General features: G+C 43.6%; 2 protein-coding genes across 20 annotated transcripts in view; both read left to right on the top strand.

Moving 5' to 3' along the window:
• CARF (calcium responsive transcription factor) overlaps positions 1–3,572 on the top strand; it is a 30,943-nt gene extending 27,371 nt beyond the window's left edge. For 9 of the 15 annotated variants that reach the window (XM_071434676.1, XM_071434686.1, XM_071434684.1 and 6 more), the window contains 3 exons: positions 455–497; positions 2,390–2,443; positions 3,426–3,572. The gene's annotated coding sequence lies outside the window, so the exon portion shown is untranslated. Of the gene's footprint in view, positions 1–454; positions 498–2,389; positions 2,444–2,811; positions 3,398–3,425 lie in introns of those variants that run through there. The other 6 variants (XM_071434673.1, XM_071434685.1, XM_071434680.1 and 3 more) reach the window with 3 other exon arrangements.
• A 15,327-nt stretch (positions 3,573–18,899) lies between these two features.
• The window catches only part of PLEKHM3 (pleckstrin homology domain containing M3), a 122,996-nt gene continuing 119,400 nt past the window's right edge, over positions 18,900–22,495 (top strand). For 2 of the 5 annotated variants that reach the window (XM_071434692.1, XM_071434691.1), the window contains exon 1: positions 19,200–19,382. The gene's annotated coding sequence lies outside the window, so the exon portion shown is untranslated. Of the gene's footprint in view, positions 18,978–19,192; positions 19,383–22,495 lie in introns of those variants that run through there. The other 3 variants (XM_071434695.1, XM_071434696.1, XR_011680352.1) reach the window with 3 other exon arrangements.

Below are 22,495 nucleotides of genomic sequence, written 5' to 3' on the forward strand. Positions count from 1 at the left end.
CATTTACATTCACAGCAACTGAAAAGATTTGATAAAACAAGGAGGAAAGGATGCTTTCTGCCAGCTGTTAGGGCTGGCCTCTTTCATACCACTTGAATTCCTGATTCTGGCTGTGGATAGTAGATGCCTGTTAAGTTGTCTGTCTGTTGGCAAATGTGCAATTTTCTCCCTTAAACCTATTCAAGCAGATAGGTTCTCAGATGTTTAGGTAGGAAGATTCTGTTCCATTAGGGATAGAAAGTGTGATACAGCTGAGGATGGTGGTAGGAAAAGTTACTTCTCTTTATGGGTCTCTGATAAGAAAATCATCTTTGATCTGCCTTGCCTTTCTGAACAAAGCTCTCGTAGGAATAGACTTCAGAGCCTATCCCATTAGTAACAATTATCTTCTCCCCAAAACCTCATTAATGAATGAAGCAAGCCTTGTGTAAAACAGGTGGTGTTAATTTTTTAGGTCAGAAGCTATCCAGCTGGCCTATCCAACAACAGCAGCTAAGGTATGATCCAGGGGGGAAAGGAGGGAAGAGCAAATAACAGGAGTGTGTGTGCATGTGTTTGGTTTTTTTTTTTCCAATATAAGCTCTTACATCTTAGTATCCCATTCCATTTCTGATGCACATGACAAATGAAATGTTTATTTTCTGAAGGGATTTGAAGTCTTTTCTGGAGAGTCTTCAAAGGAGTGATGATAAATAGTACTGCTGTATCATACAAACTATTGGTACATGTTTATCAACTAGGACCCCGTCCTGTTCTTGTACAGAAGGGGTTTTAAAAGCTTGGAAAGCTTTACAAGGAGTGTCCTCATCCTAAGGAGTCTTCCCTGGACAGGAAAATAGGAGCTGTGGGAGTAATTCTCATCAGTAGTCTGTTAGCCTCTGATAGATAGAAGACACCTTGCATGTATATGATAGCCCCTCACACAAGTTACCTTTGGATAATTAGTGGTTTTAAAATACATATGTATACATAAATAGATGTATATACCTCAAAATAAAATGGAGATATGACTATAGATGTTTGCACATAGTTCTTGAATACCATTTTAATTATTTTAATTATTTAATTATAAACCACTTATCTGTGGTAAAATGATGCAGATATTTTAGGGCACACGTAGTCAGATCTTTAACTTAGGTAATTGGAATTCATGTTTTTACTACAACCATCCTTCACTCTCTGCAGCGTGGCTCAGTTGGTCATTTGGCATGTACTGGCTTCTGTTAATGACATTCTGCCTGTTTAAACAAGAGCATGCTGTTCGAAGCAAATTAAATTTCTCACTCTTCCTGATCTTTTTTCTAACAGGGATTGATATGGCTCATCATGAAAATCTGTTTGTAGTATAGTGCTTTCACAAGAGTTGATTTCTGGGTCCTCACTAGGAAGGAACTAGAGGGCAAAAGCTTACATACTATTGGATCTGCCATTTGGACATTTGTCTAATTTGTCTGGATTTCTACAGCAGGACGGTGTCAATACAGCATAAACTGCCACTAAAATACTGTAAACATTTCAACACTCTCCCTTGGTCAAGTGTTGACAGTTCAGTGGCTCCAGGAAGGATCATAGGAATAGATCCTTCTATTCTTGGGGAATAGAAGGCTCTTTGGAGAACAGTTTCTGTCTGTAGATACTATTTAAAACATAATTGGGTGTGGTATTCAAATGGCAGTAGGAGAGCCAGAAACAGAGGTGTGCGTTGGCAGATCAGTAAGAGAGGGAGTTCAGTGCCAGTGTCCTTGTGCCAGACTGACATTCTCTGTGCTAGTCCTGAAAGCAGCCTGGACAAACAGAGACAAACAGTGATTGTCTCTGTGCTGACATAGCTGTTCTTTCTGCTTGCCCACTCGAGAAGTTCTACAAGCCTTCAAGGAACAAGGAGAGCATGAAGGTGTGTAAGATCTTGTGAGAGGACCTGCAGGAATGAAACAGAGGAGATTAAAGTTTGATGATATGACTTCTATGTAATGCACTTTCTTTGATAGGAGGAAGAAGATTATCCAATAGAGAATTAAAGTAAATCTTCCTTTTCAAAATATTAGTATTATTGCTGACTCTCTCTGGTCTGCTCAACAAAATGCCTAGTGTTTTGACAGATTTCAATGTTTTTATGAGTGTGTCCTAAAATGTTAATGAATACTCATTCATACATTGCCATCTTTGCATGTCATACTGAAACTGTAGGCCAGTGGCACCTCCTTGATCTTTTTATTGTCTCTGTGCATTTTATTAAAGTAAATGAAAGCTTGTTTTATAAAGAAACAGCAGAGAGCTTTTATCCAGAGTCCTTCCAGATATATACTTTTTACAGAGTAAGCTTTAACTTAATAATGTTGTATTTTTCCTAAAATAACCAAAGCCTTTTCACTTTTTCTTTTTTATCCAGAACATGAAGCATTCCAAACTACCCCTCAAAACCGCCATGCTCAGAGCCTGAAAGGTTTGGCACTTTTCTTCCTCTGTAGGTGATCTTCCATCTGTGCTGTGCTCAGTGTCTTGCATCTAATATCAGAATCCATAGTTAAGACCTGTCCCATCACATGAGGGCACTTTTTCATTTGCATGATCTACCTGGTCATGTGACAGCATGTCAGTAACACTATCTGCAAACCACCTTTTGTTGATCAACATCCGTCACATCAGTTCTAGATATGACAAATTTTCTTTGTGCATGGAATTTGCATTGGTTTAGTGATACCAGTGGTGTCAAAAATAGTCAAGTCTCATGAACTGAGAGCCTTCTGTTGTGAGTTTGATCTTAATCTGAGCTAGGGACAAATTCTGAGGCTATGCCCCTTTGTTCTGCAGTGCTTGTTGAGCAGAAGAAAAATCTTCCAGCTCCATCTCTTGAAGGATGGCTCATGGAATTCTGCTTTCCAGCTTAAGGGAAGATGAAGTCTCTGTGTATGAAAACTTGGTGGAAAATGCACAGAGAGTTGGGAGTGTCTAGAACAGTCACCCTCAAGTGTCCTTAATTTAGGAATAGGAGCTGGTAGAAGGAATAAACAACTAAAGAATATAATGGTGAACATAGGCATTCTTGCTCTTTACATAGCATTGCCCTTACACAATACTTTTTCTTAAATATGTTCCTTGACAAACACTGGTCAGCAGTGAGAAGAAAACAAATTTCAATTTCTCCCCACAGCCAGCTTACAGTTTAACAGTACTTCTGCAAATTAATCATAAGTTGGGCCTAAAAATCTATCATAGATCTAAGTTCAGTTTTGCTTTATCAGGTCACTGTTAAGTTAAGTTTATGTAACTTTTTTGCATAGCTGTTTCTTTTAAAGCTAAAATTAAATGTGAGAGAGAACTGGAAATTTTGTTTCTAACAGAGAACACTTCAGTTGTCAGAAGTGTGCAGGTGTTTCCCCCTTGTCTTCCACTTTTATCTCTTAGTTCATTTGCTGTTTTCTCAGGATCACTTACCTCTGAGAGTACTCCAGATAACTTTCAAGAGAACAGAAGAGGAAGACAAGTTTGCAAAAAACTGCTTGCAGGAGATAGAAAGCTCTCAAAGTTACAGCTGAAGATTGCAATTTCTTATGGCTGAAATGGCTCACTTTAGATGGTAAAAGTTTTTTTAATATACTGCTTTTTAATTGTTGACTTTTTTACCATTTATGCTCTGAACTCACATCTAATAAAAGCTAGAATGGTAATTGTGTATTTTGCTTTTATCTTCAGTGTGCTGGTTTTCTTCTGAATGCAAACTGGTCTGATAACTCCATGGTTTTGGCTGTTGACAAAGCTGTTATCACACCTGAGGTGTTCTGTACGTGGAAGGAGATGGAGGAAGTGGGAACCTGCTTGATCTGACTTCTACTGAGAACAGATGATCTGTGGAAAGAGAGCTTTACCGGTTTAAAATCAATATCCTCACAATAATTTCTTGGCTGCACAGGTTTTTCATGTCAGGTGCTAGTGCATCTCTAACTTTGCACATAATACAAGCCATAAAATTACCTCTCACTGGCCTAGCCATATTTTTTGTTGTCTCCTACCACTGTACTCATTGCTTTTTGGGAGTGGGAAAATAGTTTTAACATGTTCTGATTTTCTACTTTTCTGCCTTTCTCCTGTTGCCTCTTTCTCATACTCAGAGCAGCACAGAAACAAATTTCTCATTTAAAAAAATTCTCAGTCCTCAGTTTCCCATGTTTTGGGGTTTCCTTTTTGCTTTATTGTGCTGGAGTTTGATTTCTTACATGATTGAAATGTAAGATGCTATTGCATTTTGCTTAAGGAATGGGAAATACTGGGGTGAGCTCCACTGCCCCATTCACTCCAGAGGTCCTCAGAGGAAGCACCTGCCACAGGTTCTGCTCTTGCACCTGCATCTCCACACAGGTCAGCACAAATGCAGAGCTGTGCCGATGACAGCAGTGTCTTGCACTTTGTGCATCAGCACCTTATCAGTACAAAAGTATTGCTGTGAGTCCAGATCAGTCTGTGGGTCTGCCCCACTGTGTCCCACAAATGACTCTTTGGGCACATCTTGAAAGAGAGCACAGGAGATGGCCAGGAAGTTCTTAATGTTCAACTTTGAGTTTGTGCTTCTGTGTTGAGTTCAGGTGCCCTGGTGTGGGTGGCCCTGTGCAGGACACAGCTGGTTCCAGGCAGCTCTGCAATGGACACAGGATGCAGCTGAGCATATCAGTGAAGCTGAGCCACCTCTGGGGAGGGGTCTGCAAGAAAGGGAAAATGCTGCATGACAGAGAGGAGTGAGGAAGAAGGTGAAACAGTCCTCTCAGCACCAAGGTCAGAGAAGAAGGAGAGGGAGGAATTGCTTCAGGTGCCAGAGCAGGTGTGTTCCCTGCAGACCACAGAGGATCACATGCCAGAGCAGGTGCAGATTTTTCTGAAGGAACTGCAGTCCATGGAGAGGAGCCATGCCAGAACAAGTTTCTGCTGAAGGACTGCAGCCTGTGGAGAGGACCGTGATGGAGCAACAGAAAGGAGCTGTTACAGACTGACTGCAATGCCCATATTCCTCTTTGCCTTGTGCTGCCTTGGACGAGGGGAGACAGAGAAGCTGGGGGTTCAAAGTGTGAAGTTGAGTCTGAGGAAAGAGGGCAAAAATGTGCTGGTTTAATTTGCTTTTGTTTCTCAGTGCTTTAATCCATTTTAATTGGCAATAAATTAAATTAGCTTTCCTCATATTGATTCAAATATTGAAATTTACATCTGGATGCAAGTCACGGTGGAAAATCCTGATGTCTGTTTGATAACGGCAAGTCAGTATTGCCTTTAATTTTTTATTTTTAAGAACTCATTTTGTGTGAAAGAAGTAGTGTACCTTGTCTGAATCAGGAATTGCATTTCTGGATGTATTCTGGTTAGGCCTTTCAAGTTCAGCATACTCACTTCACTAGAGTAGATCTCAGGTGGAGAATTAACTCAGGAACATGTCTAATCCCTTACATTTCAGCTGGAAAACAATACCAGACATATTTTTACAGGTTTGAGCATGGGAGAGTCATTCTGAGGAGAGGATGCTGCAGCAGTAGATTCTACTTTATATACTTTGGTAAAGCTGTCCTTACAGATGCTAAGGTTGTGGTATTTTCTCAGTGTTATGTCTAGCAGTGCTTCAGAATGGGGCAAAGTTTGTGGTGAGTGGCATCTTTGGTGAAAGTGCTGTTAACTTTGGGAAAAGAAATAAGCAGAGTTTGGCAATGAGATTTATATTCTTGTACTTTCCAGAGATTATTTTCCTGATTAAGAAGGGAACTTCCTTTAGAGGGTAAGTTTTATATGTAAGTTCTTACACCACCTTTGGAAAATACCTGGCACTGGACACCAAGGGTACCTAGACAGGGTACTAGGTGACATGGCACACTTACTGGTTTATAATGGGGGCACTGGAATATAAAATTGATGGATAGCTTCCTAACATTAGCTAAATTAATATTTTCTTTTCATTTTCTCTCTTCACATTTCACTATAAAGGGAAGAATCTCTGTTAAAGGGAACATGGTAAATTTTTAGTTGTCCATAAAACTGTTTATGAACAGTTGGATGAAAAAGACTTCTTTGATAATGAATTAGATGAGCTTCAGAAAGAATTGTACTTTCACTGTAACTTCAAGTATTTTCTTCCAATTGTATCACTCATTATTGATTATTGTCTTACTGTTTATTTGCTGTATAATTTATTTGTTAAGCTTTTCTGGCCATGTCAGGGCCATAGAAGTAATACATATGGCAATTCTCTTTTCTTTTTAAGTTTTATGAAAGGGAAAGGAATTTTTCATTTTTTATTTAGCCACCAGCTGCTCTGGAAAAGTCCATGATTATCCATGTTTCATAGCTACCAAAAATAGTTTGAGCTGAAGTATTCCATAAACTTGAGATTTTTCCTTAGATCAGGCAAAGTGAATTTAACATGTTAAAAAAAAAAAAAAAAAGACTATGCTGGAACCAAATCTAGCATCTTCAGGAGCTATGACCTAGGGTTCATCAGTTGCAATTGTAAAAAGATTGATGTTTTCATAGTGAAATGTTTTTATTCATCTAGTTTAATGTATGAACAAAAGTTTCTCCATTCCTCTTATTTCAGACTTCTGAACTCCTTTGCAAAATGAGAGATTGCTAGTGAGATTAGCTAATAACTGCAAAAATGGAAAAAAAATCACTGGGGACAGGTGCTAACAAGATGTACCATAAAGTCAGCCAGCATAATTAACATTAGTAAGGTAAGAAGTTTCAGAGATTAACTACAGCCTAATACTTTTGGTGGTACACTGATGTTTATTTTGATCTTGCAAACAAAAATAATGTTTATGAGTCATTGCAGAAAGAACTGGGAAATAAAGCACTTTCTAAAATGCAAGTCTGTGGTGGTTTTGGTTTCTGTTGGCTTTGTCAGGCTTTTATTTGGTGTTCGTTCCTTTGTGTATCCATTGTAGGGTCTGTTTTATCTGATCTCATATGTAGAGTAAGTTAAAATAAGTTAATAGTTAATACTTAGAGCATAAGACACAAGTACTTCATGGCAAGATATGATATTTCATATATTTTCTAACAAATAGTAGAAGTTGCATATTCTTGATAATTATCAGGAGACATTTGAGAGAGACTTCACATGCTGTACTTGCTCTTTTTGTCTGTGTTTCAGAATTGATGAGCTCCCATTTCTTTGAGAGTTGTCAGGAGTTTTTAGCAATGAAATTACTATTTTGAAATGAACTGTAGATTCCTGACTGCAGTTTAAATGGTTTCAAGTAAGGAAACCAGGTTTGTATTTAATTTTGAATGCCCAGAATTTCCATTTTCTTTCCAAAAAGAAGAGACTCTGGAGCCACCTCTGCACGCAGAAAAACACTACTTTTTGGGCATAATGTTACAAAGCTCAACAGGTTTCCAGAAAAGTTTGACTGGCATCATAGCCAAGGATAGCATGGTGTAAGGCAGTGATGCTGCCTGCTCTGAGATGCCTGGAGTACTTTGTGTTCATTATTCAGTGTCTTGCTGCTGACATACCAGTGAGATGATAAAAAGATGAGTCCATGATAAATGTTTTGTTTAAACCCAGAAACAGAGACAACACCTGGCATATTTAAAATTTTTACACAGGTGAGTGTCTTGAGTTTTTTAAAGAGTGAAAAATTGTACTAATATCTTCTGTCAGCCAGTGTCCAGCATTGCTTTGTTCTGCAGACAGGTGGAGAAGGAGGGGTTGCAGTGGGGTGGCCCATGCAATCAGACAGGAGGTCTATGAGGTGGTGCATGTAAGAATGTAACACATCAGCAAAAGTAGCACTGAAGGGAGAGGCAGTGCCAAAGTTCTAAATGTAGATGAGCTCTAAGCAATTACCAGCATCATTAGGCACCACTTCTGGAGTATCAGCACTGGCAGATATGTGGTTATCTCAGCCTGGCCTGACCTGGTTTTCCACATCAGCTGATTGCCCTGCACTTCACCCTTTGAGTCTTTTTCCCCCTGCTCTGGCAGTAGGGGGGTATGGCAGAGGCTGCAGTGTCCCTGCTTAGCACAATGCTCTTCTTCTCCTAAGAAAAGGCACAACACATGTTCTGTGTGTGGGTCACTGGGACTCTCTGGCCACAACATGAGTGCATGAAGTTAAAGCATCTCAGACTGTATGAAGGGAGAAGGAGAGGCTCCTGGACTTCCAGTGCTACTTATTCTGCAACTTGCAACCTTGAATGAAGTCTGTGATCATCCCAGCAAGACTGGACCAGTTTGGATTTAACACAGAGAAAGATCCTTCTTGCATAAGCATCTTCAAAACTGAAGCCTCATAGGGAGTTTAATTAGGTGCTTGATCTTTCTGGAATATTGGTAGCAGTGATAGACATGTGATGTAAATGAAAGACAAAACTTAAATGTCAAAGACAGGACTGTAGGGGGATAGAATATAAGAAAATAACGATAGTGTAGAAAGTAATCTTACCCCTAAGGAGTTGCAGCTGGGCCAATCAGCAAAGATTAGGAACAGGCCTGACTTTAACAGGCCACAGCTGTAAGCAGTGAGAAGAAGAGTGCTATAAAAGAGTGGGGTGGGTGGTTGAGAAGGGAACTGGAGTCAGTTGGCTGCTTTGTGAAGAAGAAAGAGTCAGTGCTCTGAAAGCTGCCCATGAGAAACACCAAGAAGGTATGGAACTTTTGTGATAAGGAGACAACAGTATGGAACTTTTGTGATAAGGAGATGACAGTATGGAACTTTTGTGATAAGGAGATGACAACACAGGACAGCAGACACTGGTGCAGAATCACTGGGAATGTCAGAAATAACTGAAATCCGCGATACCTGCCTGGACTAGAGTTGTGGCTTTCTTCTGAGCATGGGAGAAGGAGCTCTCTAAACTACTGAGCACTGGTATAAAGGTTGGTGTTACTTCTATGTACTAGTTTGGCTTGCAGTTTTCACTAGCAACTGTGTGTAGCAGCAAATCCATTTGACCTTTTCTATCTTGTTAGGAGTTTTGTCTCACTCTGACATTCTTTGCTCTCTCTGTGTTTTGAGAGAATTGCAGTGCCATAGAGAGAGGCTTCCTGTGCCCCAGGCACAACAGAAATACTGTAGTCAGTGGAGCAGAGGTACAGGCTTTAGCATGTTTGTGCTTGTCACCGCCACAACCACTCCCAAATGCAACCAAAGAAGATGTTGGCTACATGGCTTCTTCTTTCCCTGGCTCTGGGAAAGGAAACTTGCCAACACTCCAGAAGATTTAAACCGTAGCCCAAAGATGCCTTTCTCACTCACATGATTTACTCAAGTGACACCATTTAGGTACTCCTGGGGAAGGGGCGCTCTAACACCACTGAAACAATCTTGTTTTGCTCCCAAATGCTATAAATTGGAAGGAAAGACTAGAGAAGCTCTAAATGGCCAACTGGAATATTGTGGTCTGAGGTACTCTAAAGGATAATTTCACCTGCTTATTATTCAGGTTCATTCTGTTTTCTCTTTTTATTTCTTTTCTGGTGACAATGCTCATCTAAACAATGAGCACAGCTTCAAGACCAGAATCATCATCTTTATATATTGGTCTCCTGTGAAAGCTAATAACCAGAGCGGGCTTCCACAATTTCTACCTGTATTTCAGGGATTAGGATGTAAACTAAGATCCTGCCTTTTCCTGTCCTTGGGAGTGTGTTTGCCTCATCATTCTTAGGGTGACAAATTTACCTATGTGCACATAGCTAGCTTAAAGAATTTTGGTTTGGGTGGGGTTTTTTTTTGTTTTGGTTTTGTTTGTTGGTTTTGGGTTTTTGTTGTTGTTTTTTTGTCCAAAAAAGAAGAAAAGAGTCAGATGTCTTTCATCTTACTGATATTTCCTTATATTTGCTCTCTGTTCCTTTAGGATTACAAAGGTACCAACTGTATTAATCCTTTTTGATGCTAGAGGGAGCTCATGGCTTGAGCAGTCAGAATGAATCATGATACCTTGCACAATTCTTGAGGAAACACAGATGGAAAGTAAAGTGCTGTTGATGACTATAATGCACCTTTTTCCATCACTGGCAAAATTAGAAGGGCTGAATGTATCTGCTTAGGAAATTACACATGGCTTTCAGAGACACTTAGATGTTGAAATGCTGTAGCTGCAATTTCTTCTATATCTGAGCACCTCCCAGTTGTGACTGGATTTATCTTCCCAACTTCCTCTGAGGAAATAAGTTCTTTCTGTCTCTCTCTTGTATCCCTATGAATACACAGGACCTGTAACACCAGGAGCACTTATGTTACTGTGTGTATATATATATACACACACAGTAGTAGTCCAAGTAGAATTCTCTAAAGCACCCAAGGAGGAGACTTGAAACCACAGGGTAACATCGTGAAACATACTGACTGGCTCTTTTGCCATCTCCTGGTTGTTCTTCATTAGCGATCTGTCACTGTAACAGTGCAGTTGACAGCACATTAGCAACCAGAATTTGGGGTCTTTAGAGGCTGAAATGCGACCATACTTGAACTGGCCTAGCTTAAATATATTAGCTGATTACCATAATCAGAACAAATTTTAATTTACGTCATCCATTTCATCATTCAGAATTCTTGACATGTGGACGGACCTCCAATCCTAGTGAGCACCACCTCTCATCTGTTTAGTTATATTTCAGCTAATCCTTAATCCTTCAGCAGAAGCTCAGCTGTCACTGTAATGCTCGGTGAGGTTACTTTAAGTGTCAGGGCAACAGCAAAAGGACAATCATACTGCTCCAGTGCCTGAGGCAAAGCAGGCTTGCTTGCAGTGCAGAGCTTTGCGAGCCGGGCTTGGCGTTTGTGCTGGGGCAGCTCTGCCCGGGAGAGGGCAGTGATGCCTGGCCACGGGCTCCGGCAGAGTAGCCGTGGTGGGCAAAATGTAATACATTGGATAGGAAGGTCCGTATAGACAGGTGGATGTTAGATATGACACAAAATAATCACTCAAATGCAAGTCACAGGATTTCAGTGGCATATTACTGCCAGAAACCAGCTGTCCTGCTGGATATAGATCCTGTTATAAAGAAGCCAGAAAAAGGGGGCTCTTGCAAAGGGCTGAAGATGGGAAGGCATTACAGTGGCATTGACTTCATAGATACCTATGCATAAGTACTACAGTTTTGATTTGCAGCTCAGTCTGATTTGTGGAATAGAAGATACTTCAGCCTCTTCAGGGTATACTCAGATACAGGGTGCCTAAGCTTTTCTCCTTGGTGTCTTGTGACACAGTTGTCTAAAGCTTGATTGTTTGGGCTTTACTTTTACAGGATGCAGTAAATACCAAAAGCTGTTACTCTCTTTTAGGTGACACTGTAGAGACTCCTCTGCCCAAGGCAAACTTATGTTCCTTTATCACCTAAGAGGTTAATCTGCATGAACACCAATACATCATTTTTATTTATTTGGATTCCCTGTTAATTCTATCAGCCTTTTCCCCTTCTTTTTATTTGTGCCCTAGCTTTAAAAGTTAAAATGGAAAAGGCTGAGAATATTATAACACACACTGTTGAGGCTGGCCGTATTCTTGGATGTACTTTGAACATGAGTACCATGATGCATAGATGGAGTAAAAAAGGATTTTAGGTCCCAGGATAGTATTTGTATAGCAGTTGTAGCTATGGGAAAATTATACCTGTGGGCCACATTTATGGTCTTGAGAGCTCTGGCCCTTATACCAGAAAGAAAAAGAGCCCTGAGGCTGCTCTAACTTCCATGGAACTGCAGCTCACCTGAAAGGCTAAAACATCAACCAGAGTTCCCTGCTCTGCTATTTGCTAATTAAATTAGCATTAAGATGGAGAGTCACTGTAGAGAAGTACAGAGGCAGACATTGAAGGTCTGGCTGTAACTTCATAGGAGAAAATAAAAGCAACTTGCTAGCAGCAGCAATTACAAGTGGTTAGTTGTTGTAGACTTTTTTTTTTAAGGTAGAGTCAATAGATTATGTTTGTGAAAGCTTTGGCATCTCAGACTTCTTCTAGATGGAAACTGGATCAGGGCTCTCTATCCAAACCTTTTCAGGGAGATTGGGGTGGAACTTATTGCTGTAAAATATCTGTTCACTCATCTTACTGCAGCTTCAATATTTCCTTCCCACAGCATTTGCACCCCAGCAAGGAGCTCACATAGGCTGTATCCACATTGAATGCAAGCAGTGTCTTGTGAGACATCCCTGAACTGGCTGGAGGCTCCACAGGGTTGTGCTGCCATGTGGAGGGACTGGCCCAGGCTCTGGGTGCAGGATGGCTGCTCACAGGGCCCCACAGATAGGTGAGTGAAGTGTTGCACAGAGAGCACTGAGGTGTCAGTGTTCCTCCCAGTCCCGAAGCTGGCAGGATTGGTGCTGGATAGGGGAATCTCTGCACTGAGCTGCCTCCCATGGTACAGATATTCCTCTCTCCTGTCATGTAAAGACCTCACAGGGTGAGTGAGCAATGTCCTGTCACCAGAATAAGGTCAGTGCCTATGATGGGGAAGCTGAGGAAACCATGGACTGGACCAAAACATGCCACAAAAGGCCAAGACAAGGAGAGAGTTGGGCTTGGAGCAAAGGTAGGCAGGGAGAGTTCATAGGCAGGTAGAGAAGAGCAGAAGACATGTCAGGAAATGAAAGTACTGAACATTCAGCTGCATCCCTTAAGGCTGCCTACACCTCCATAAGATGGGGAGGTTAAACATGGTGCAGGGATACAGAAGCCACTCCTAGTCAGGACAGGAGTTCAAGAAAACTAGATTTCTCAGTCCCTATCAGTGTAGAGTTTAAGTGTTCTCAAATATACCCTTGCAGCAGCATTTCCCTTTCTGGACAGGGAGATGGAGATGTGGAGACTAAAACAGCTTGCTTAAACTCACACAGGAAGCCCATGGCATACCAGAGGAATAAAGGAAGAAAGTCATCACCCTAATGTGGCATTCCTGCCTGTAAACCTTTCTAAATGGAGCTGCATGGACAGGCAAAAATGTCACACAGTCACTAGTGTCCCCCCTATTCTAATGGACCCTGATCTACCAGGCTGCTGAGTGGGTGCTTCTCTGTGCCATTCCTGTTACCAGGAGAATGGCCTGCAGGAATGAAAAGGAGGCGCAGGAAGCACCAGTTGAGGGCATTAGAGGGACAGGTTTTTGCTAAACTGGCAGAACGAGACCTATTTAGTAGAGAAAGAAGAGCTCTAAGGATACAAAGACAAAGCAGGGAAGTTGCATTGAACAAAACCAGGATGGCACTTGCAGAGATTAATAGCTGCTTCCTGTCCCATATAATATGTCTTCTCCTTGCAAACATACACAAAAGATTTTCTGGAAATGCATACTTTACTCCTCCTTACTCCAGTCCAGTTTCCCCTGGGTTTCAAGATGAAGGTGCAATTGAATAAATGGCTCAAGCTACCTTAAATAAGATCAAATACAGTTCGAGGCACAATCCAAAAGTGCACAGACTATGAAGGCCTTTTCATTGTTTTAGTAGGATTCAGATCAGATCCCAATTAGATAGTTTATTTAAAGTGTAACAAGATAACAGCAGTAGAGTGAAGTAGAACAACCTGGAGGAATCCACCTGCACTCATTGTCTGTTAGCTTCAAGTGCTAGTAAAGTTCATAATAATAATAAAAATAAATAAACAAAGGGGGAGGGTGGTGAGAGAAGATCTCTATACCAAACTATAGGTGTTAATGAGCGAGTCTAAACAGAACTGGGTTGATGATATCTGATGCAGTCATTCCCTGCTCACTGCAGGAGCTAGGCCTTGAGGAGAATAAGCTGGATAAAGACTTGCAGACAAGATGGTGGCTCTTAGACCGGAGCTTTGCTTCCAAGACCTTACTTGCTGAGTTTCTGTCTCTTTTGTACCTAATGCCTCACCTTCAGCTGTCCTAGTGTGTCTGAAGTTCCAAGAAATAGATCCACCAGTCTCTCATTGCCCATCCTATCTCTGTCACTGGGCGATAGGATACTGTGAGCTCTCCTCCTTTCAGCCTGCTATGCACAAGCTGCTCACTGAGCTTTCTGTCATGAGGGGTCTCAGGACTCCCCCTTCTCATGACAGATCTCTGCTTGACCATCTCTCCCTTGCATGCTGCAATTACTTGTTTTATGGTATCCATATCTTCTAAGTCATAAATCTACTTTTTTTTCCCCACCTTTCTGGCAATTTCCCCTTGCTTTGGATGTCAATGAGATTTCAATTCCTCCTCCTGAGTCACTGCTTTTTATTCAAATATTGTCTTCATTTGCAACAAAGCTGGCAGTATTATCTGCTAGTGCCAAAGAAGGAGGACTTTTAAAGACACTTATAAAGCAAAACCATGCCAGAGGCCAGGTGCTGTGCTACTACTAATCATTACTTTATGCATGTTTAATCATTATTAAGAAGGAGAAAAAAAAATAGAAACTGATTAACATAAAGAAGGAAATTCTGAAAACAAGATGGATTTTCTGTATGAGGAGGATGATCCTGAAGTGTGATTCAAGAGGGTGAAGGAATACCAGTGATCTTGATATGCTGCAGTAGGACTTTAGAGAAAGAACTGTATCGACTTCCTAGCTCTGCCATGGCAAGAATGACCTCAGGTATTATTTAATTTCACTGAGGCTTAGCTCTCTGTGTGTAAAGGGTGATTGTTCTTTCTTTGACTTGCAAGATTGTTCTGAGACGTTTTTATCCCACAGAGATGGTGTTCAGAGGAGCACCTTGGAGAAGTTTCTTTTGTTAGAAGAGATGCAATTACTGGTGAAATGTTGAAAAGGCAAAAATCATGAAAATTTCAAAACTACCAAGCCCTGAGGAAACAAGGGTAAACTCCTTTGTGGAGGCCGTTTCTTCAAACCAGTCAGGTGGTTTAAGTGAGGAGTCTGTCTCCACATATCTTTCTTCCTCTGTTTGTGATAAACCTTTAGCACCAGGATATTTGCCTAAGTGGAGAGGACTGGGTGGGTGCCTGTGCAGAGAATTTTGTTATTCCATACCTCAGCTGAATGAAATAATTTATCATAACAAAAGAGGCTCAGCAGTGAGGTTCCCAAGACTGCTGCCCTGCACATGTACAGGCACAAAGGCACTGCTTTGTCTCTGCAGTCCATGGACTGGTTGTGCAGTACAACCATCTACTTGAAGGTGAGATACAGTAGCACAGTGTCCATTGCTTGGCTTCAGCAAAAGACCTTTCCAAGTGCTGGGGGAACAATTTCCTTTTATTGTTCTTGAGATTCCTCATTGGCTAAAAATGGTTCTCGAAATTCTCAGCCTTGTATCTACACCATCCTGGAACAGGCTGTATCGTTCAATACTCATATCTGTGTGTACCATTTCAGTTCTCTCTTTCAGTGCTGTCTTTTGCAGACACCTCCTGAGACCCCTTGGCCCCATTTCACTGTTTTAGTGACCAGCATACATCTGACCCTGTAATATTGCAAATTGCCTCAAAAACTGGCTGGCCCCTTACAGCTGGTGGTTGAAGATGGGGGCAGTTCAGGAGCCCTCTGAAGAATTTCAGCTGCATGCTCCTGAAAGTGGCTCTGAAGAGTGTCGGGATAGAGGTTCACGCCTGCTTTTGCCTCCATCCATCTCTTCATCACCAGAGAACTGCTCACAGCCACAAGGTAGGAGACATGGGCCCATGCTAAATCCCAGCCTGCCTTCTCTGGCAGGGTGGGAAGGGGAGGCTGCTCCAGTCGTGCCTTCCCAGCAGCATCTCCCAGTCGCAGCTGCTGGATAATGGACAGCAGCCCCAGGTTTTGCTGCGGGAACTTAATCTGCACTGTCGTCCCTCATTACTGCCACTCAGTGCCGTCGTGTCCAGCCATGAAGGGTCACGAGATGACATGAGAGAGGTCGGGCAGGGGGTGTACAAAAGGGTCTGGCAAGCATCGGGAAATATGGAAAGGCTAAAAAGAGAACAGCTACCCAAACGATGCTCCAAGCGGCTCGGTAGGGATGGGGCTGAACGCGGCCGGGTTCACACTAAGTTTTCCCGAAGGTCACTCTGCAATATGGTAACTCCCAGCCCGGCTGTCAGTGCCCATAAAGGCAGCTCTCCTCACAGGGCGGGGGTGGGGAAGGGAAGGAGGTTTGTTTAGAAGCATTAGTGCACCCCTCCCCCGGCCCCATTAGTGGCCCTTATTAAACCAACACAGACAAAGAGCAAAGATGCCCTCGTTAATGGAGAGTCTTCGATAATTACTCTGCTCTGCCGCTTCTTTTGGGGCCTGAATAGCCTTTGAATAATGTTTCTTTTGCTGTGGTTGCAGACAATACCCTCGCAGACTGCTTTAAGCGGTGCCAATCCCATTAGCAGAAGAATAGCAGAGCTTTCTGGTTGTGTGGGTGTGTGTGCTCACGGGAGGACAGCGGGCTCGCAGTGGGAACAGACTACGCTGCCCACTGCCTTGCTCTTCTCTCCTGCCCTCCAGGGCCCAAGGAGGCAAAGCCAGGCAGGTGCTGGGCCAAACTCCCTCTCTGAAACCATCCCCCTGTTTAATCTCCCCGTGCCAGGGGCTTGTGAGAGCCGTGCTGCTACTCACTGCAGGAGCGCAGAGACGGGCATGGCTGCTCACCAGGAGGGAAGCGAAGGGCTGGGAGGCAGAAACCCCGCAGGACTGGGGTGCTTCCAGCCTTTCCTCGTGTTCCCCAGGCACAGCTCTCCTCGCGCCCACACAAAATTCCTAAGGGGATGGAGGCCCAAGAGCCCCCAAAATCAGAATCAGGTAGAGCAGCTGCTTCACTATAGAGAGGAGATGAGACACTCATCCTTCTGCATGCAGTTGATTACAGAGCATGAAAATGGCTGTACCACCCAATTTTGGGAGGGTTAATTTTGTGCTGCACACCCCAAGCAGGAAGCTAATTAGCGTGTTCAATGGGTAGCTATCAGCCAAACTTGGAAGAGTTGGGATAATTCTACCTGAGCCTTTCTCTTTGATCTCCCCTCTGCATGATAAGTGAAAATAGTGTATAGCCGGGCTGGCTGTGGTGTTTAATTTAATCATCTGATGATATTTATTTTCACAAACACGAACTCAAGCAACAATTATCAGAAAGGCTTCATCTTGTGCTGAACGCTCCAGTTAATGGCCTTTCTGTGAGGAAATAGCTTCTATGTAGGGAGTCAGTAATTAAAACGTGTGAAAAAAGGCCACTTTTTCAGAGGCAGTGGAAGACTGGTGGGTCTAATGCTCAGCTGGTATGAGCTGTCAAGTCGGTCAATGGCCACAATAAATGGGCATCGCTCCTTCCACATTATGCCAGCAAAGGATGCACCCAGAGGGTTGTTGAGACTTTCCCAGTTTGAGAAGGAGGTTTGGATTCTTGTGAGCAGGAGCCAAATTTAGGAATGCATGGTGCAATGATCTGGTCTTTGTACGATGATTCTGGAGTATTCCTGGAAGATGTTCAGATTGAAGGAGCAAACTTGGTCCTGCAAACTGTCCCACAAGGAGAGCAGCTGTTTCCAGTATTGCTAAGGAGAGACATTTTTTTTCCCTCTTTCAACACAGTGTTGAAACTAAGGAAAAAATTACATTTGACACATTCCAAGTATCAGGAAGATGAGTTCCTCTATGTCTTTGTCATATGGAAAAACAGTGTACAATTTTTTTACTCATACAGGTAACCACCATATGGCTCCATGCACAGTTCAGTGTTGGGCCATGTGCTGATGGTTGGTGAGCAATGAAGACACAGCTGGAAGTCAAGCTGTGAGGAAGGTTCTGATAGATAGCTACCACTTTGTCTTTAACCAGTATATCTTACTGGAAACAGCTTGTGATTTCATGTTGAGGGACAATTATATGCTTAAAAATGAAAATTGCGAAATCTGAAGCTTGTATTCTGAAAGATATATATAGTAATAACAACAACAAAAATTTTTCAAAGGTTCCCATTTCTTCAGAACTGAGAGTGTTTTTCTGCAGCTTTGAAAGATAGTGTTGATATTTGGGGTTTTTTTCCTCTCTCCATTGGCACACAGACTGCAGGGAGAAAAATATCTACTAGAGAAATCAACTAGAGGGATCAGAAGCAAGAAAGAGAGGTTTTTTACAGTGCACATTGGCTGCTTTTTTCCCCTGACAGCTGTGTCCCCCCTGGGTAATGGACCAGCATGCCCTGTGCACACTCTGGTTGGGTCTGAAAGGAAATGTTTAGTTTGTAACTGGAAGAGAGGGAAAGTTCTGGAACGCTGTCAGATACAGGAGTTCTAGAGAGTCTCTTTCCTTCTGAGGAGCTCAAGAGATAAATGTTTAAGTACCATTTGACAAAAGGCTGGATAGTGATAAATAACATGGCAGGTACAGCTGAATTGGAATAAAAAAAAATCAATCCTTGACTGTTACCCAGTGAAGAAGCCATTCATCTTTGGGAGCAGGACTTGGAATGCATGGTGGTCTAGTAATATGTTATTTTTGGAGGCCAAGATTAAATAATTTTCAGCCAGATAACTGGTATTTTATGTGTAAAAGGCTCTCATTTATCCTTGCTGTCACTGAAGTGAGATAACCCATTCAAGTACTACTTAGTTAATTGTGCCAGTTGGGTTTTGCAGTATACACTAAATGGTTATGTGTGAGGAGATGAAAAACTACTGGTGGAAGCTGACCTAACTCCTGCCTTTTGCTGTGGATTGTGAATCTGCTTGATGGATTCAGTTCAGCACCACTTCAGCACTAACCTGGTCTCTGCTGCTCAGCACAGCACCACTGAGTCCCCAGTGGCACAGCCAGTGAGACACCACCCACTCCTGAGCCCAGACCTGTGCATGGTGCTGGTGAGAGGTGGTCTGTGTACACGGGACATCAAAATTCAGGTGCATCCCTCATCCAGACGTGGCTATTTCTTGCCGTGAGGTTATTTTTACAGACCAGTACTGCCGGGTGGGTTGCCATGCTACCTGAAACAAGCCATTTGTAATTGTCTTGAAAGTCTTTGTTTTCCTTGGGAACAGGTTCTGCTGGAGATCCTTTTGCTGCCCTGCGGCGATATGGATTCGTGCACCAGCTGCTCCTGCAGCCTTCGCGCCTAGGTGAGCGAGCCCGCCCTTGGGACTGCTAAAATCCCGTTAGGATTTTGCGTTTCCCATCTCTCCTGAAGCCAAGTGCAGCTCCCTGAGAACCTCGGCTGCTTTAAACTTGGAAAGGTGGAGCTTTACCCTGGGTGTTTATACAGGAAATCTGTGGTTTTCCTAGTGCTGGGTTTTAAGGGAAGTGAGACTGGTGGGTTGCCGGGGCGGGCGGCCGCGGTCGGCGCTCCGCGGGCGCGGCGCTGGCGGCGGCAGGAACCTTGGTGCGCGGAGCCGTTTCCCGCGGCGGCCGGGACGGCTTTGCGGCAGGACGCGGCGGCGGGAGGGGCGGCCGGGCAGGGCCAGCGCGGGCCCCTCCCGGAGCGCGGGCCCCTCCCGGAGCGCGGGCACGGCGCGGCCCGGCCGCAGGTAAATAAACCCTCCCTTCGGGCCGCGGGCGGGGCGGGGCCCCAGGGGGCTGCGAGGCTCCCCGGCCCCTCCGGGCGGGCGGCCGGGCCGGGCTTCCCGCAGCCTTGGCCGTGCTGCCTGCCCGCCCGAGCGTGCGGGGCTGTGTGCGAGGGCCCGGGCGCGGCCGCGTTCGCATTTCTAGCACAAACCCGGCTGTAGTCATGTGCTCCTCTGGAAGGACGTGTTCCCCTGTGCATAAAAAGGCCCCCTGCTTTCGTTTTCCTCACCCGGCTCACGGTCTCATCAGGAATTGGGGTGCTCCTCGAGTCAGACTCCAGTATGTGTAGGCACAGGGTGCTGACATCCCTCTCTGTTTTAATAGCCCAGAGTGTGACATAATGCCGTGGTCTTACCTTGCAGTAAAATTGCTTCCTTTAAGGAGCAGGCACCCAGACACAGCCAGTGGAGTTACACCTTGTGGGATCAAATAGGCCTGACAGGAGTCTGTGTTATGTGGGAATGAACGTGTGCTAGCTGGAGTAGCAGCAGGAATGCTGGGGTCACTGCAGCCTGGGGTGAGGTGAGGGAAGAAACTCGGGTGTATGTTTGTGTAGGGCATCATGGCTTGCTCCTGATCTGTTCTGCAAATATGCACAAATGATCCTCATCCTGCAAAGTGGTACAGACAAACCTCACTTTCGGCACTGCATACCCTACTGACTACAAAAAGTCACAGTAGGAGTAAGAAAGCATCTGAGTCTTAGTTGGTCCAATGCCCATACACTTTAAGCAACAGTAATTTTCACCTTGCCACTTTTATGTCTTATTCATTCAAAATTAATGAATTCATTTTGGGACTTAAATCAGAAATCTAATGTGAAGCAGAGCACTGTACAGTGGAATGAAAGTTCTTGTCAGTCTGTAGTAGCTAGATACATTGTTCCTGCAGGACCTGATCAGACAGAAGCAGGTTATTGCTAGCGTTTCAGTATCTTCAGATGCCTCGAGGTTTCTACAGGGCTTCTGCCAAGATTTTCTGTAATGAAGATGTAGTTCAGTTTGGAGAAGAGCAAGCACTTATGCTGGGGAGTCACACAGCTCTGTAGTGGTGCCAGTGGTTACAGCCATCCCTCAGGGTTGGCTGCTGTGACAGGGCTGCCAGGACCTGAGCATTTGGGTTGCTGTGGTAGGTTGCCGAACTTCAGCATTATTTGGATCAGTGCTTCTTCTCCTGCCAATTTAGGTGACAAAACACTGTGGTCCTGGCTGTTTGAAAAACAAGAGAAGAGCTTAGACTGAGGTCTGAAAAGAGGCTGTGATTAAGTGCTGTATTTCCCTCAATGACAGCATGCAACTGCTAACAGTTACAGGAAATCCAGGTCTCTCTGTAGAATGGCTTGTCCTGTCCCAGCTGATTCTTTGGGTGCCACAGCTGGAGAGAGGAGTTAGCTCCAGCTGCAGATCAGGGCTACTCAGAAAGCTGTACAGTACAGATTTGCATGTCAGGTGTGTTTCCTTACACCTGTGCTGGGATCTCAGGGAAGAAATGGTCTTTTGTGTCCTTGTGGAAATGGTGTGTTTCTTATCTTCTTTTGGGCCTCTGGGGCAATGCAAGCTGTTATTCACAGCTATGTTTTTTACCTCTGTTCACAGCTCAACAAGGGCAAATTGAAAATGTCTTAATTTCTGAAATTTAAAAAAAAAAAAGTCAAGCATTTAAGGACTGTCTTTCCTCTTCTGCCTAGTCCTAGAAAATGTGGAGTGAGGAGATACCTGTAAAATTTCAGTTTGCATTAAGTAGAAATGTTTGGGTTTTTTTTAAAAAGAAAAGTGTTATTTCACCTGACAAAGTTGCTCCACATCCTATCAGGAGCCAAGCTGCTCCATAGAGGCAGATACAATTAGAAATATTAGACTGAGTCACATTTGTTGTTTCCTGCTTGTCTGTTTCCTCTTGTACTGGAGGAGCTTGTATCACCCCCCTTGGATACCCTGTTCCCTGACAATTTCTGGACTCTGTGCTGAATTCAGGAGGTGACAGGGTGTTTTGTGGTGTCTCTGTGCCTGGCAGAACAGGCAGTGTTCTTGTAGACAGGGACAGTATGTAAAATCCAAGTGACACAACTTTAAACAAAACTGGAATTTGAGCACAGAAATCATTCAGTCCTTTGGGTTGTTATTTGAGGCTACAGGTGTGTTTGGGACCACAGATCCACATCTAGGGCCAAGTCACTGCACTGCTGTGTTCTTTTTGTCCCTGTGGATTTTGCAAGGTCAGGCAGTCACCAGGCAGAGGGTTGGTCTGGGCTTCAGTCTGATGTGACCTAAGAAAGTGCCCACGTGCTGATGGGTTTGGCTGGCTGCAGCCTGGGCTGTGTGTCACCACCAGCTGCTCCCCTGTGGCCAGTCTGCTTGGCTTTTTGTTCCCTCCCTTGTTAAAGTCCTTTATCCTTCATCCCAGTCCAGCTGCTGAGGTTTTTAATAGTTATTCATCCCCAGGAAGTGACACAGCCCTTCATTACTTGGTGGTGCTCCCCAACCAGGAGGGATGTGTGTCAGATGGCTGCAAGGCAAACAGTGAGTGATAAAGATCTTGGGAGAGCTGTCCAGCAGTCAGTTTCAGGAAAAGAAATCCTTCTGGTGGTCTGTCTTCCTCCACTCCTAGGTGCTCCTCAGCCTCTGGCCCCAGTTTGTTCTGGTGCAGGCTGTTGTGCTCTTTGCAGCTTAGTATTTCTTGGGTTTTGATCAGTGTTTCCCAATGACAGTTAAAATTTAAGATAGTGTATACTGTCAGCACTGTTTTTTGTGCATTGCTGTGTGCTCATCACTGGGTGAGCTGTTCTGGAGCTGTGGTGTGTTGGTTCTCCACACGGGGAGGATGCCTGGGGAGCTTCCTTGTTAAAGGATGAGATCAGCAGCTGGGAAAAATCTGTGCTGCACAGAGCCAGACTCATGTGCCCTTGCTAAGGGTCTGCTTCCCTTCACAGAACGTGGCATTCTTCTCACTTCTTTCTTCAGTTCAAGTTTTCACAGTTTTTTTTTGTTTTGTTTTGTTTTCTGTAGAGTAGAAGAGATCACAGCTTCTTTTAGCTTGACTGTAATTAGGCCCCAGGTTAATTGCAGCTGTTCCTGCT

This window comes from Agelaius tricolor, unplaced genomic scaffold (assembly GCF_023055355.1).
Source record: "Agelaius tricolor isolate 1412-34295 unplaced genomic scaffold, bAgeTri1.0.p SCAF_10, whole genome shotgun sequence".
Taxonomy (NCBI): Eukaryota; Metazoa; Chordata; class Aves; order Passeriformes; family Icteridae; genus Agelaius; species Agelaius tricolor.